Source organism: Manis pentadactyla, chromosome 2 (assembly GCF_030020395.1).
Source record: "Manis pentadactyla isolate mManPen7 chromosome 2, mManPen7.hap1, whole genome shotgun sequence".
NCBI classification, from domain to species: domain Eukaryota; kingdom Metazoa; phylum Chordata; class Mammalia; order Pholidota; family Manidae; genus Manis; species Manis pentadactyla.
In genome coordinates, this window is record NC_080020.1 from 72,023,116 (window position 1) to 72,037,644 (window position 14,529).

General features: G+C 37.4%; 1 protein-coding gene across 11 annotated transcripts in view; it reads left to right on the plus strand.

Moving 5' to 3' along the window:
- The first annotated feature begins 12,873 nt into the window (after positions 1-12,873).
- Positions 12,874-14,529, plus strand: part of MEF2C (myocyte enhancer factor 2C) — a 160,903-nt gene continuing 159,247 nt past the window's right edge. For 4 of the 11 annotated variants that reach the window (XM_057493577.1, XM_057493579.1, XM_036925653.2 and 1 more), the window contains exon 1: positions 12,878-13,070. The gene's annotated coding sequence lies outside the window, so the exon portion shown is untranslated. Of the gene's footprint in view, positions 13,071-14,529 lie in introns of all 11 variants that reach the window. The other 7 variants (XM_057493603.1, XM_036925666.2, XM_036925670.2 and 4 more) reach the window with 5 other exon arrangements.

Below are 14,529 nucleotides of genomic sequence, written 5' to 3' on the forward strand. Positions count from 1 at the left end.
CAGGAGAAATATCAACCAATTGCAATGTATGGATCTTACTTGTATTCTGTTTCAAACAGTAAAAAATTAATTATAAAAACTTATGAGACAACTGGGGAAATTTGAACAGTGACCCTAATTATTTGATAGCAATAAAAAAACACTGACTTTAAATGTGTGGTTCATTTTTTTGATGTGGTTCATTTTTTACAATTTTTAACAAACAATTTCTAATCTTTTAAAGATACCTATTGAAATATTAAAGGATGAAATGATTCACGTCTGGGATTCAAAATAATTCAAAATAATTTCGGATGGGGATGGGAAGAAGTGGGGATATGATGAAATAGAAATGCCCCTGAGATGACAATTGTCAAAGGTAAGTGTAGTTGTCTGGAGGTTCACTACACCATCCTCTCTGCTTTTTAATATGTTTGGAATTTTCATAATAAATAAACTTATAAATGCATAAATACATAATAAATTGAGATGGTGGTTAAAGACTCAGAGGTCACAGTCCATGTTCCTGAATGAAAATAATTTCTCAGGCATAGATATAGCAGAGATGATATTTTATGAGGACACTGAAGACTGATCTGTAGGGTTCCCACAATGGAGAACCAAGTTCTCCATGGAGAACACTGGCTTTTAAGCAAGAGTAGACTTTTTTTCTAAAGATAGTTTTGGCAATATGCAAGTGGTTGACTAACTGAGGACACCGAAAGACATCAAAGGAGACCAGAAAAACTGGGTCTGTAAATGTGGTTGTTACGTCTTCCTTTTCTTTTAATAAGGCTAGGTTTACGAGAAGCTTCCTAGATATGACTGCTGTACTTCAAACAGCATCCTTGCAATAGAACTCATCCAGTGCAATTTTTCCATTCTCACATTCCCTATTTGCTTATTGCTCTTAATTCCACTTTCCCCCTCACATTTTTCAGTTTTTTCATTTTGAGATGAGAGAGAACAATCTTTGGAGATATCCAAAATTTTTTTCAAGTTAAGTAATTCACTAGAACTTGTGTTTTATCTAGAATCTGGTTGTTTTGCCCTAAGAAGGACACACTGAGTAGCTTGTCCAAGGTTATGCCAAAAGAAATCTCCTCTCTTCATATCTGAATCCTGCCCATCCAAAAGGTTATACCTAAGTCCTAAAAAAAATGGAGTTCCTAAGATGAGTGTTATATATTCCATTTCCACGGTCTCTAGTTCAATATTTCACAAATAACTAATATCCTACCTATAACTCATTTCTTATGTAAGAATTTACTTAAATGTAATTTACTGATGTCAAAAAAATCAATGTAAAATTTAAACCCATTGTTTTAAGTAATTTTTCTGTCTCTAATATTACTGCATTAAGAATATTATTAAAACACCATCATGCATCCTAATGTTCATTTTTACTAAATGCCTAAAAAGGTGATTGGGAACACATCTAAAACCTACTATGTGTTTTGGGAGCAGAATCAGCATTGGGGAATCAAGGCTACTGAGCACTTTTAAAGGCAAGTTACATTTTAGGAATTATTTGCAAGGATGTATTGCAGAAAACGTAACTCAACTTTTCAAAATACTTACACCATAGTTAGAACTTTCATTAGAGTGTTTTTCCTTTTATTTATTTATTTATTTTTATTTTATTTTTTATTTTTTTTTGTGAGGGCATCTCTCATATTTATTGATCAAATGGTTGTTAACAACAATAAAATTCTGTATAGGGGAGTCAATGCTCAATGCACAATCATTAATCCACCCGAAGCATAATTTTAGTCTCCAATCTTCTGAAGCATAACGAACAAGTTCTTACATGGAGAACAAATTCTTACATAGTGAATAAGTTACATGGTGAACAGTACAAGGGCAGTCATCACAGAAACATTAGGTTTTGCTCATGCATTATGAACTATAAACAGTTCAAATATGAATACTCATTTGATTTTCATACTTGATTTATATGTGGATACCACATTTCTCTATTATTATTATTTTTAATAAAATGCTGAAGTGGTAGGTAGATACAAGATAAAGGTAGAAAACATAGTTTAGTGTTGTAAGAGAGCAAATGTAGATGATAAGGTGTGTGCCTGTAGACTATGTGTTAATCCAAGCTAGACAAGGGCAATAAAACATCCACGTAAGCAGAAGATTTCTCTCAGAACGGGGGGGTGAGGTTCTAAGCCTCACCTCTGTTGATCCCCAATTTCTCACCTGATGGCCCCCCTGCGACTGTGCCTGTCTTAGGTTGTTCCTCCCTTGAGGAATCTTACCCGTCTCTGGCTAACCAGTCATCTGCCGGGGCCATACAGGGAAATGTAAAGTTGGTAAGTGAGAGAGAAGCCTTATTGTTTGAAAAGGTTAGCTTTTTACTTCTTTGCATATTTATGCCCTGTGGCTTCTATGCCCAGCATTTGTCTTGAGGTGTCTTTACCACTTGGAAGAATTATGATACTCGGTAAATTCGACATGTGGCATGAGTTCTATTTAAAGGCTGTGATTAGGTAGGAAGAAGAAAAGCTATAGAAGTAGCAGGCAGAAGAAAACCTGGGAAGATTGATTATTTCTTTGACATATCTTCTTGTAGAGTAACTTCAGCATGTATAGGTTTTAAACTACTAATTAAATTGCACACAGACATTAATATAATAGGAGTATAGTTACATAACCAAAGCATACCTGTAATTACCAGCCAGCTCCAGTGAAACCAAGAAAACCAGTTAGGCACCTTAGGCATTTGTGAAAACTTATCTATGATATGGTGGATATTGTCCAACTGAACTTGAACAGTCTGAGAGAAATCAGACAAATTAAAACAACCCATTCCTGGGGAATGTTCACATCCTTTATGTTCTTTTAACAGTAAATAGTCTGTAGTTGTAAGATTTTGGAGCACAACAATTTGCACTTCTCCTAATTCTTGGTTGAGTTCCAACAGTATAGATCCAGTCAAATTTGTTGTTTTACTGTATGCACAGGCCAGCTTAGATATCTCCTTCATTCCGATGGCAAGTCCAGGAACTGGTGGGATAAGTGCATCTACAGCTGTAGCAGTGCGTGGATCTTTGTTGCGATTTTTTGATGATCATCTTCTGGCATGAGTCTTCCAGAGAGTGCTGATGTTGGAAGATCTTTTTCATATCGCATCTTAGTTCATTTTCGGGGTAGCCAAATTAGGCTTTGATCCTCTGTATAAACACAAACAGACCCTTTGCCTACACTTTTATATGCACTTTATACCCTTGTGTAGACCTCATTGGAGGTCGCCACACAGGAACTGCCTTTTTTTTTTTTTTTGGTATCATTAATCTACACTTACATGACTAATATACCAGGTTCCCCCTATAAACCCCTTTACAGTCACTGTCCATCAGCATAGCAATATGTTGTAGAATCAGTACTTGCCTTCTCTGTGTTGTACAGCAATCCCCTTTCTCCCATCCCCCCATTATGCATGCTAATCTTAATATCCCCCTTCTTCTTCCACCCCTTATCCCTTCCTACCAACCCATCCTCCCCAGTCCCTTATCGCTTTGGTACCTGTTAGTCCGTTCTTGAGTTCTGTGATTCTGCTGCTGTTTTGTTCCTTCAGTTTTTCCTTTGTTCTTATATTCCACAGATGAGTGAAATCATTTGGTATTTCTCTTTCTCTGCTTGGCTTGTTTAACTGAGCATAATACCCTCCAGCTCCATCCATGTTGCTGCAAATGGTAGGATTTGCCCTCTTCTTATGGCTGAGTAGTATTCCATTGTGTATATGTACCACCTCTTCTTTATCCATTCAACTACCGATGGATATTTAGGTTGTTTCCAATTCTTGGTTATTGGAAATAGTGCTGCGATAAACACAGGGGTGCATTGGTCTTTCTCAAACTTGATTGCTGCGTTCTTAGGGTAAATTCCTAGGAGTACAATTCCTGGGTCTAATGGTGAGTCTGTTTTGAGCATTTTGATGTACCTCCATACTGCTTTCCACAATGGTTGAACTAACTTACATTCCCACAAGCAGTGTAGGAGGGTTCCCCTTTCTCCACAGCCTTGCCAACATTTGTTGTTGTTTGTCTTTTGGATGGCAGCCATCCTTACTGGTGTGAGGTGATACCTCATTGTAGTTTTAATTTGCATTTCTCTGATAATTAGCGATGTGGAGCATCTTTTCATGTGTCTGTTGGCCATCTGTACTTCTTTTTTGGAGAACTGTCTGTTCAGTTCCTCTGCCCATTTTTTAATTGGGTTATTTGTTTTTTGTTTGTTGAGGCGTGTGAGTTCTTTATATATTCTGGAGTCAAGCCTTTATCGGATGTGTCATTTTCAAATATATTCTCCCATACTGTAGGGTTCCTTTTTGTTCTGTTGATGGTGTCTTTTGCTGTACAGAAGCTTTTCAGCTTAATATAGTCCCACTTACTCATTTTTGCTGTTGTTTTCCTTGCCCGGGGAGATATGTTCAAGAAGAAGTCACTCACGTTTATGTCTAAGAGGTTTTTGCCTATATTTTCTTCCAAGAGTTTAATGGTTTCATGACTTACATTCAGGTCTTTGATCCATTTTGAGTTTACTTTTGTATATGGGGTTAGACAATGGTCCAGTTTCATTCTCCTACACGTAGCTGTCCAGTTTTGCCAGCACCATCTGTTGAAGAGACTGTCGTTTCGCCATTGTATGTCCATGGCTCCTTTATCAAATATTAATTGGCCATATCTACCTGGGTTAATGTCTGGATTCTCTAGTCTGTTCCATTGGTCCGTGGCTCTGTTCTTGTGCCAGTACCAAATTGTCTTGATTACTACGGCTTTATAGTAGAGCTTGAAGTTGGGGAGCGAGATCCCCCCTACTTTATTCTTCTTTCTCAGGATTGCTTTGGATATTCGGGGTCTTTGGTGTTTCCATATGAATTTTTGAATTATTTGTTCCAGTTCATTGAAGAATGTTGCTGGTAGTTTCATAGGGATTGCATCAAATCTGTATATTGCTTTGGGCAGGATGGCCATTTTGACAATATTAATTCTTCCTAGCCACGAGCATGGGATGAGTTTCCATCTGTTAGTGTCCCCTTTAATTTCTCTTAAGAGTGACTTGTAGTTTTCAGAGTATAAGTCTTTCACTTCTTTGGTTAGGTTTATTCCTAGGTATTTTTTTTTTTTATGCAATTGTGAATGGAGTTGTTTTCCTGATTTCTCTTTCTGTTGGTTCATTGTTAGTATACAGGAAAGCCACAGATTTCTGTGTGTTGATTTTGTATCCTGCAACTTTGCTGTATTCCGGTATCAGTTCTAGTAGTTTTGGGGTGGAGTCTTTAGGGTTTTTTATGTACAGTATCATGTCATCTGCAAATAGTGACAGTTTAACTTCTTCTTTACCAATCTGGATTCCTTGTATTTTTTTGTTTTGTCTGATTGCCGTGGCTAGGACCTCCAGTACTATGTTAAATAACAGTGGGGAGAGTGGGCATCCCTGTCTAGTTCCTGATCTCAGAGGAAATGCTTTCAGCTTCTCACTGTTCAGTATAATGTTGGCTGTGGGTTTATCATAGATGGCCTTTATTATGTTGAGGCACTTGCCCTCTATTCCCATTTTGCTGAGAGTTTTTATCATGAATGGATGTTGAACTTTGTCAAATGCTTTTTCAGCATCTATGGAGATGATCATGTGGTTTTTGTCTTTCTTTTTGTTGATGTGGTGGATGATGTTGATGGACTTTCGAATGTTGTACCATCCTTGCATCCCTGGGATGAATCCCACTTGGTCATGGTGTATGATACTTTTGATGTATTTTTGAATTCGGTTTGCTAATATTTTGTTGTATTTTTGCATCTACGTTCATCAGGGATATTGGTCTGTAGTTTTCTTTTTTGGTGGGGTCTTTGATTGGTTTTGGTATTAGGGTGATGTTAGCTTCATCGAATGACTTTGGGAGTATCCCCTCCTCCTCTATTTTTTGGAAAACTTTAAGGAGAATAGGTATTATGTCTTCCCCGTATGTCTGATAAAATTCCGAGGTAAATCCATCTGGCCCGGGGGTTTTGTTCTTTGGTAGTTTTTTGATTACCGCTTCAATTTCATTGCTGGTAACTGGTCTGTTTAGATTTTCTGTTTCTTTCTGGGTCAGTCTTGGAAGGTTGGATTTTTCTAGGAAGTTGTCCATTTCTCCTAGGTTTCCCAGCTTGTTAGCATATAGGTATTCATAGTATTCTCTAATAATTCTTTGTATTTCTGTGGGGTCCGTCGTGATTTTTCCTCTCTCGTTTCTGATACTGTTGATTTGTGAAAAAATCACAAATTTCCTCTTTTCCTCTTTTCCTTTTAATAAGTCTGGCTAGAGGCTTATCTATTTTGTTTATTTTCTCAAAGAACCAGCTCTTGGTTTCATTGATTTTTGCTAGTGTTTTATTCTTCTCAATTTTATTTATTTCTTCTCTGATCTTTATTATGTCCCTCCTTCTGCCTCATTTGCTCTTCTTTTTCCAATTTCGATAATTGTGACATTAGACCATTCATTTGGGATTGTTCTTCCTTTTTTAAATATGCTTGGATTGCTATATACTTTCCTCTTAAGACTGCTTTTGCTGTGTCCCACAGAAGTTGGGGCTTAGTGTTGTTGTCATTTGTTTCCATATATTGCTGGATCTCCATTTTGATTTGGTCATTGATCCACTGATTATTTAGGAGTGTGCTGTTAAGCCTCCATGTGTTTGTGAGCCTTTTTGCTTTCTTTGTACAGTTTATTTCTAGTATTATGCCTTTGTGGTCTGAAAAGTTGGTTGGTAGGATTTCAATCTTTTGGAATTTACTGAGGCTCTTTTTGTGGCCTAGTATGTGGTCTATTCTGGAGAATGTTCCATGTGCACTTGAGAAGAATGTGTATCCTGTTTGTTTTGGATGTAGAGTTCTGTAGATGTCTATTAGGTCCATCTGCTCTACTGTGTTGTTCAGTGCTTCCGTGTCCTTACTTATTTTCTGCCCAGTGGTTCTATCCTTTGGGGTGAGCGGTGTGTTGAAGTCTCCTAGAATGAATGCATTGCAGTCTACTTCCCCCTTTAGTTCTGTTAGTATTTGTTTCACATATGCTGGTGCTCCTGTGTTGGGTGCATATATATTTAGAATGGTTATAACCTCTTGTTGGACTGAGCCCTTTATCATTATGTAGTGTCCTTCTTTATCTCTTGTTACTTTCTTTGTTTTGAAGTCTACTTTGTCTGATATTAGTACTGCAACCCCTGCTTTCTTCTCGCTGTTGTTTGCCTGAAAGATGTTTTTCCATCTCTTGACTTTTAGTCTGTACATGTCTTTGGGTTTGAGGTGAGTTTCTTTTAAGCAGCATATAGATGGGTCTTGCTTTTTTATCCATTCTGTTACTCTGTGTCTTTTGATTGGTGCATTCAGTCCATTAACATTTAGGGTGACTATTGAAAGATATGTACTTATTGCCATTGCAGGCTTTAAATTCATGGTTACCAAAGGTTCAAGGTTAGCCTCTTTAGTATCTTACTGCCTAACTTAGCTCGCTTATTGAGCTGTTATATACACTGTCTGGAGATTCTTTTCTTCTCTCCCTTCTTATTCCTCCTCCTCCATTCTTCATATGTTGGGTGTTTTGTGCTGTGCTCTTTCTAGGAGTGCTCCCATCTACAGCAGTCCCTGTAAGATGTCCTGTAGAGGTGGTTTGTGGGAAGCAAATTCCCTCAGCTTTTGTTTGTCTGGGAATTGTTTAATCCCACCATCATATTTCTGTGATAGCCGTGCTGGATACAGTATCCTTGGTTCAAGGCCTTTCTGTTTCATTGCATTAAATATATCATGCCATTCTCTTCTGGCCTGTAGGTTTTCTGTGGAGAAGTCTGATGTTAGCCTGATGAGTTTTCCTTTATAGGTGACCTTTTTCTCTCTAGCTGCCTTTAAAACTCTTTCCTTGTCCTTGATCTTTGCCATTTTAATTATTATGTGTCTTGGTGTTGTCCTCGTTGGATCCTTTCTGTTGGGGGTTCTGTGTATTTCCGTGGTCTGTTCGATTATTTCCTCCCCAGTTTGGGGAAGTTTCCAGCAATTATTTCTTCCAAGATACTTTCCATCCCTTTTCCTCTCTCTTCTTCTTCTGGTACCCCTATAATACGGATATTGTTCCTTTTGGATTGGTCACACAGTTCTCTTAATATTGTTTCATTCCTGGAGATCCTTTTGTCTCTCTCTATGTCAGCTTCTATGCATTCCTGTTCTCTGGTTTCAATTCCATCAATGGCCTCTTGCATCCTATCCATTCTGCTTATAAACCCTTCCAGAGTTTGTTTCATTTCTGTAATCTCCTTTCTGGCATCTGTGATCTCCCTCCGGACTTCATCCCATATCTCTTGTGTATTTCTCTGCATCTCTGTCAGCATGTTTATGATTTTTATTTTGAATTCTTTGTCAGGAAGACTGGTTAGGTCTGTCTCCTTCTCTGGTGTTGTCTCTGTGATCTTTGCCTGTAGTTTTGCCTTTTCAAGGTGATAGGAATAGTTTGCAGAGCTGGGACGAGTGATGGCTGGAAGAACTTCCCTTCTTGTTGGTTTGTGGCCCTCCTCTCCTGGGAGAACAGCGACCTCTAGTGGCTTGTGCTGGGTAGTTGCGTGCAGACAGGGCTTCTGCTTCCTGCCCGGCTGCTATGGAGTTTATCTCCGCTGTTGCTGTGGGCGTGGCCTGGCTCGGGCAGCTGCTCCAAAGTGGTGGAGTCGCGTTGGAGGGGGAGCGGCAGGGAGGCTATTTATCTCTGTAAGGGACCTCCCTGCTCCCTGCAGCCCAGGGTATTAGGGTGCCCAGAGATCCCCAGATTCCCTACCTCTGGATTAAGTGTCCCACCCTGCCCCTTTAAGACTTCCAAAAAGCACCCGCCAAAACAAAACAACAACCACAAAAATAAATAAATAAATAAATAAATAAATTTTAAAAATTAAAAATATATATAAATAAATAAATAATGGCCACTTGTTTTTCTTTGTTCTCCAGCGCCAGCCTCAGGTATCTGCTCACCAGTCTTGCTGCCGTGTTTCCCTTGTATTGGGGTCCCTATCCCTTTAAGACTTCCAAAAAGCGCTCGCCAAAACAAAACAGAAAAAAAAAAATGGCCGCTAACTTTTCTTATGTCCTCCGGCGCCAGGCCTCTGGTACCCGCTCACCGTTCTTTCTGCCCTGTTTCTCTAGTATCCAGGGCCCTATGCACATACTATGTCTGCACTCTGGTCCGGATGGCTGGGGCTGGGTGTTCAGCAGTCCTGGGCTCCGTCTCCCTCCTGCTCTGCCTACTCTTCTCCCGCCGGGAGCTGGGGCGAGGGGCGCTTGGGTCCCGCTCGGCTGGGACTTGTACCTTACCCCCTTTACGAGGCACTTGGTTCTCGCAGGTGTGGATGTGGTCTGGATGTTGTCCTGTGTCCTCTGGTCTTTATTCTAGGAAGAGGTGTCTTTGTTATATTTTCATAGATATATGTGGTTTTGGGAGGAGATTTCCGCTGCTCTACTCACGCCGCCATCTTGGCTCCACCTCCTGTTTTTCTTTTTAGACACAGTCTTCTTTATAATGGCCAGTTTAAAAGTTGCTACCCCGAGCTTATAAAACAATGTTATAATGTCTTCCTATCAAGCATTAAAACCATTCAACTCTGGGAAAATGTTATAAAGAAATTCCACTGCAGCAATAATTCAAATAAATGCAAAAAATGATATTGTATGATCGAATGCCAAAGGATTACAAATTCTTTGCAAGAGTGTACATGATGAAAGCAAAATACTAGTACAGCAGATACTAGATACACATGGCCTGTATAAATGTAAATCAGTTGAATTTAAATAAAATTCAAAATCCAGTTTCTCCATTGCACTAGGCACTTATCAAGTACTCCCTAGTATACATGGCTACTGGTTTCTGTATTGGACAGAGCAGATATAGAACATGTTTGTCACCACAGAAAGTTATCAAATAATGATGGTCTTTGTTAAAGACACCACTAATGATGAATGGATGTGCACATCTCAGCTCATTTCTATCAGGTCACTTTTTTCCTTTAGTATGGGAGTTCAAATTAAACCTATCAAGTTTAAATGATTTTTCCAGAAAATCTATATTCTAAGGTAAATAGTTAAAATTGGGCCACAGCACTGCAGTATAGATCCTTTTTCTTCAGGCTACAGGGACAGTGAAATTTCAAAAGATTCCATTTCCTCAAGCCAGCAAATTATAACATTAGCCAGTCTTCCCCCTTCAATTCACATTTTCTTTCTTTATAAAGATCTATTCTAACCCTGCTCGGCTTCCAACTTTACCCAGCAATGGACCAACCTTTATTTTGTGGCAAGGAATTCCTATTTTTAGAGGGCAATACTTCAGGCCTCATACTCCACACTTGCAAAGATTGCAACTAGCATTAAAAAACTCACTTTGTAGCCAGATCTACCTACTAGGTGAGAAGGCTCTTACACTCATTCAAAATTCCATCAAATTCCTTAGTCTAACACAACTTCTCATCTGTCAATTCAGAAAGGTGCATTTTGTAACATATATAAAAAGTCAGATACATGGAAATGCACAAACAGTACAACTTGATATAGCCATGTAAGAAAGGGAAAACTCCTGCAGTGAGACATTGAAAATGAAAGGAGAGAATTCAACAGAGAAACTGTGAGTGAGACCATTTATACTTGACAACAAACTATGCTGCAGAAAACAGACAGAAATACAAGAGTAACAAAAGTAAATGAAAGAAATACAGAAAAGCTCACAAACTACTGGACTACACCAGTTGCATTTAAATGCAACCCCTAAAAACCTTGATGGAAAGTAATATATCTGCATTTAAAACCTTAGATCAACCATATAGCTAATCCAGATGGTAAAGAGAGAGATCTATAATTACATGAGTATACAGAGAGTTTAAAGTACATTCATGGAAAAGTAAACAACAATGAGTAATCATTCAGTATTGAAAATAACTTGATTTTAAAAGTAGATAGTTTAAACATGAAAAATTAAAAATGAAGTCCAGGTAATGAGATCCTTAACAGAATACCCCAAATATTTTAGAAATGGATGTTTCTCTAGAATAGCATGTCGTTTGGAAACTAAATTTTCACAGTAGATTCCATAGTTCCTGAAAATTAATTAGAACCTTGAAATAAGCTACAGAAGTGTACTTAGTTTGGCAGCCAGAAAAGAAAAGAAAAATGTCAACCTCCCAAGCCTTTCTGTAAACAGATTTTTGCATCTTGGAAGTTACACTTGCATTTAAGATTCTTTGCATTGTTTAAATAGGTAACTTATCTCTTTGCTCACTTGCTCACTCCCCAAGCAAGTCTAAAACCAAATAAATGGCTACAAATGTTTATGAAATAAATATTATCTTACAAGCAATATTTTATCGATTTTTTAAAATTTAAGAAGTTTTATTACACTGTTAGATAACTACTCCAGGCCCAAGGCCTCTGAAACATTGTTCTCTCTGATACTAATCGGTCTTGGAAAAGTTTGAGACTCTCAACTCATTATGACTTTGAGTAGCTGTTTTGTATCTAAGAATGAGAATTGATGGAGAGGTTGGGACTAAACACATAATTTTATGAAATATGAAAACATAACAGTTTTGTTATGACGTACATAACAATCAAGAACCTGTTTCTTTTTAGCATGCCCTGAAAAAGTACCTCCCATATAATTATTAAATACAAACACTCATTTATTCAGTACTCAGCTAGCTTTTAAACCCTGAATAAGAGAAGTATACAGTGAGAGAGGTACTTACATGGTTTCCTTGGATACTGGATGATGCCATCCAGGCCTATGTTTTTATCTGAAAGTGGTGCCCTGTGGAGAAACAAGGCTCGGTGAGTGGCTGCTTATACATAGTAAGTAAATAGGAACTTTATTTTACAAAGCATTTTTTATTTTGACCCAGATTTCTTTTTCTAATCACAGCCAACCCTTGTAAAACGCAATAATATGGTACAACAGGTACTTTGAATGACTTGTTTTAACACCACTTAAGAAATCGTCATTATTAAAGCAGAAGCTCAGAAGATTTTGGCTGAGCACATTACTCCCTGGGCTGCTTTATGTATCTTCAGTACTACATTTATGTCATACATATCAATGAACACTGCCTGCCTCTCTATTTTCATTCAAAAGGAATTGTTCTCAAACCATCAATAAGGAAATCAATCCAAAATATTCACATAAACGATACCTGTCCTTACCTTAGTCAAAGAGGCAGAGGACTCTAGCTTTGGCCAGCTCCTCAATACCCAGTGTCTCCACGGACATTAGCTGCCATTTTCAGTGTCGTCGTGGGATCCTAGATTCCCAATAGTTCAAGTACTATGAGCACACAATTTTGACATGCAGTCTCTCAGAACTACATGCTTTCTAATTTTGGTAGCATGATTAATCCCTCTTATGTGATAAGTTATTTCTTTGGATCAAAAAGAACAACCGAGCTACAGCAAAAAATGGCAACTAACTTTAATGTTTAACACAGTTTAATAATCTGAAATGGGGTAAGTGTGTGCTGTGTTTCCATTAAAAAGTTTCCAGCCACAATTAATTGAACAAAAACTTGTCTTGTTCCAAGATTATTCTTGGAAATGTAATTTTAAAGTCTGTGTGAAATGAGGAAACTTACTTTTTTACCATATGAAAGCAATCTCATTTTTAGGAATGGTTTTTGGAGAGACCTCAGATTTGGTATTTTCCATTTGAACTCGCAGTGTAGGGGCTTGGGAGGGGGAGGGGAGGGACGCAGCTCTGTGTTCTCGCGCCAGCACTGACAAAGGTCTGGTTGTCAATGATACCTTTACAGCTAAATTTACTCCAGAGTGACAGCAACAGGTGCACCTCGGCCTGCCAGACACTTGTGCACAGGGATCACGCATCTTACGGCTTGACGATCAAGGGGGAAAGCCTGGGTCTTCATAGAAAAGGAGAGGAGGCAAACGCAGCCCAAACTGGGGGGTTTCTCTTCAAAGCCAGCTGGTCTGGCTTTATTCTACAGGAATTTTTTTACCTGTCAGAGTTTGGACAACATAGCCCTCAGCAGGTGCTGACGGGTACAACTTCCTGGAGAAGCAGAAAGGCACTGGTGAGTTTCAATTGCCAAAATATATTTTTTAATCTCTAAAAGTTGATTTTGTTATCTTGGAAGAGCCACTGCTGAGGTACCTACATTCAGAACACTGATGAGACCATGGGAATCAGAGCCAACTAACTCAATATGGGTTTGCCTCCTATAGAGAGTAGAGCTGTTACCATTTGACAGTTTTTTAGGTATTAAAACAAAAAGTTTTTTAAAGGAAATACTTGATATTTTTAATGTTGATCTCTTTCATTATCTTCAACATCTGCAAGATGAAGAATTAATTACATGTATATTAGACTATTTAAATAAACACATAAATATCATTCCTCTCTTCATCTAATTCTGTCATAATCTATTCTGTGTAAAATGTTAATTTTTTATAAATCTCCAAATAAAAAATGTGAAATGGTACATGCTCTTTTCAAATGTTTCAAGTGTTAGTATTTTTTATGCATGCAATGACAATAATATGATTAGAAGAAAATATGAAATTAATTATATTTTAGTACATTTAAAAAAAATACGGATTGCACAGGACATTTAACAATTAAAAGTGGCAACATTTTCTCATTATTTTACAAAGAGTTTCTTTTGAGAAAAAAACTTTGGAATAGACAACCGAGACAGTATTGAAGCATGTTTTTGCGTCACTGATTTCCAAAATTAGTACATGTATGTATTTGGTATTTTTGTTTTGTGAATTCAAACGTTTAGGCAGAAATATTTCTTCACAATAGGGTTTTAATTAATACAAAACATGGACAAATGAGACCACATGTTAGGGCATATTTTTAAAAAGTGATTCTATTTCAAGGACTCATTCTTTTAACTATGCTTCACAGCATTTCTCTACAAATTGTTTTACTATACAAATTGAAAACATTTATTTAAGCAAGTAAGGAGCTCAGAGCTAGGGACTATACATAGTAAACATATGAAACCATTTTAATAACCAAATTCCATATTCACAAGCAACATGGGCTAATGAATGTAAAAGACACACAGCACACATTGATCAAGAATGCTATAAATTATTATGCATAAAATCAATTTTCTGGGCTGTGGGAGGTAGAATTGGTGCTTAAGAAGAGAAAGGTTCCTACCAATATAAATTACTATGAGGCAATTGTTTTATTCTGATGATCCCATAATTTTCAACCTAGATAGTTAATACATAGTTATATAGTGGGAAAATAATATGCTCTGACTTTTTTAATGTCCACTGTATCTAAAATGATTTTCAAATCCATGATGACACAGATATGCCACAAATTTATTAGTATTATACTCTTTTAGACTGTCTTAATTGCTCTTTAAAATTATGAAATACTTGCAGTTTAAAAATTACCAGAAGTGATCTACCCAAACAAAAAAATCTAATGTTTTTAAAACATAATCTTATCTACATTTTAATGAACCTGTATTTTAAAAAATTAAAACCCAAATCTGATTTTCATTATAA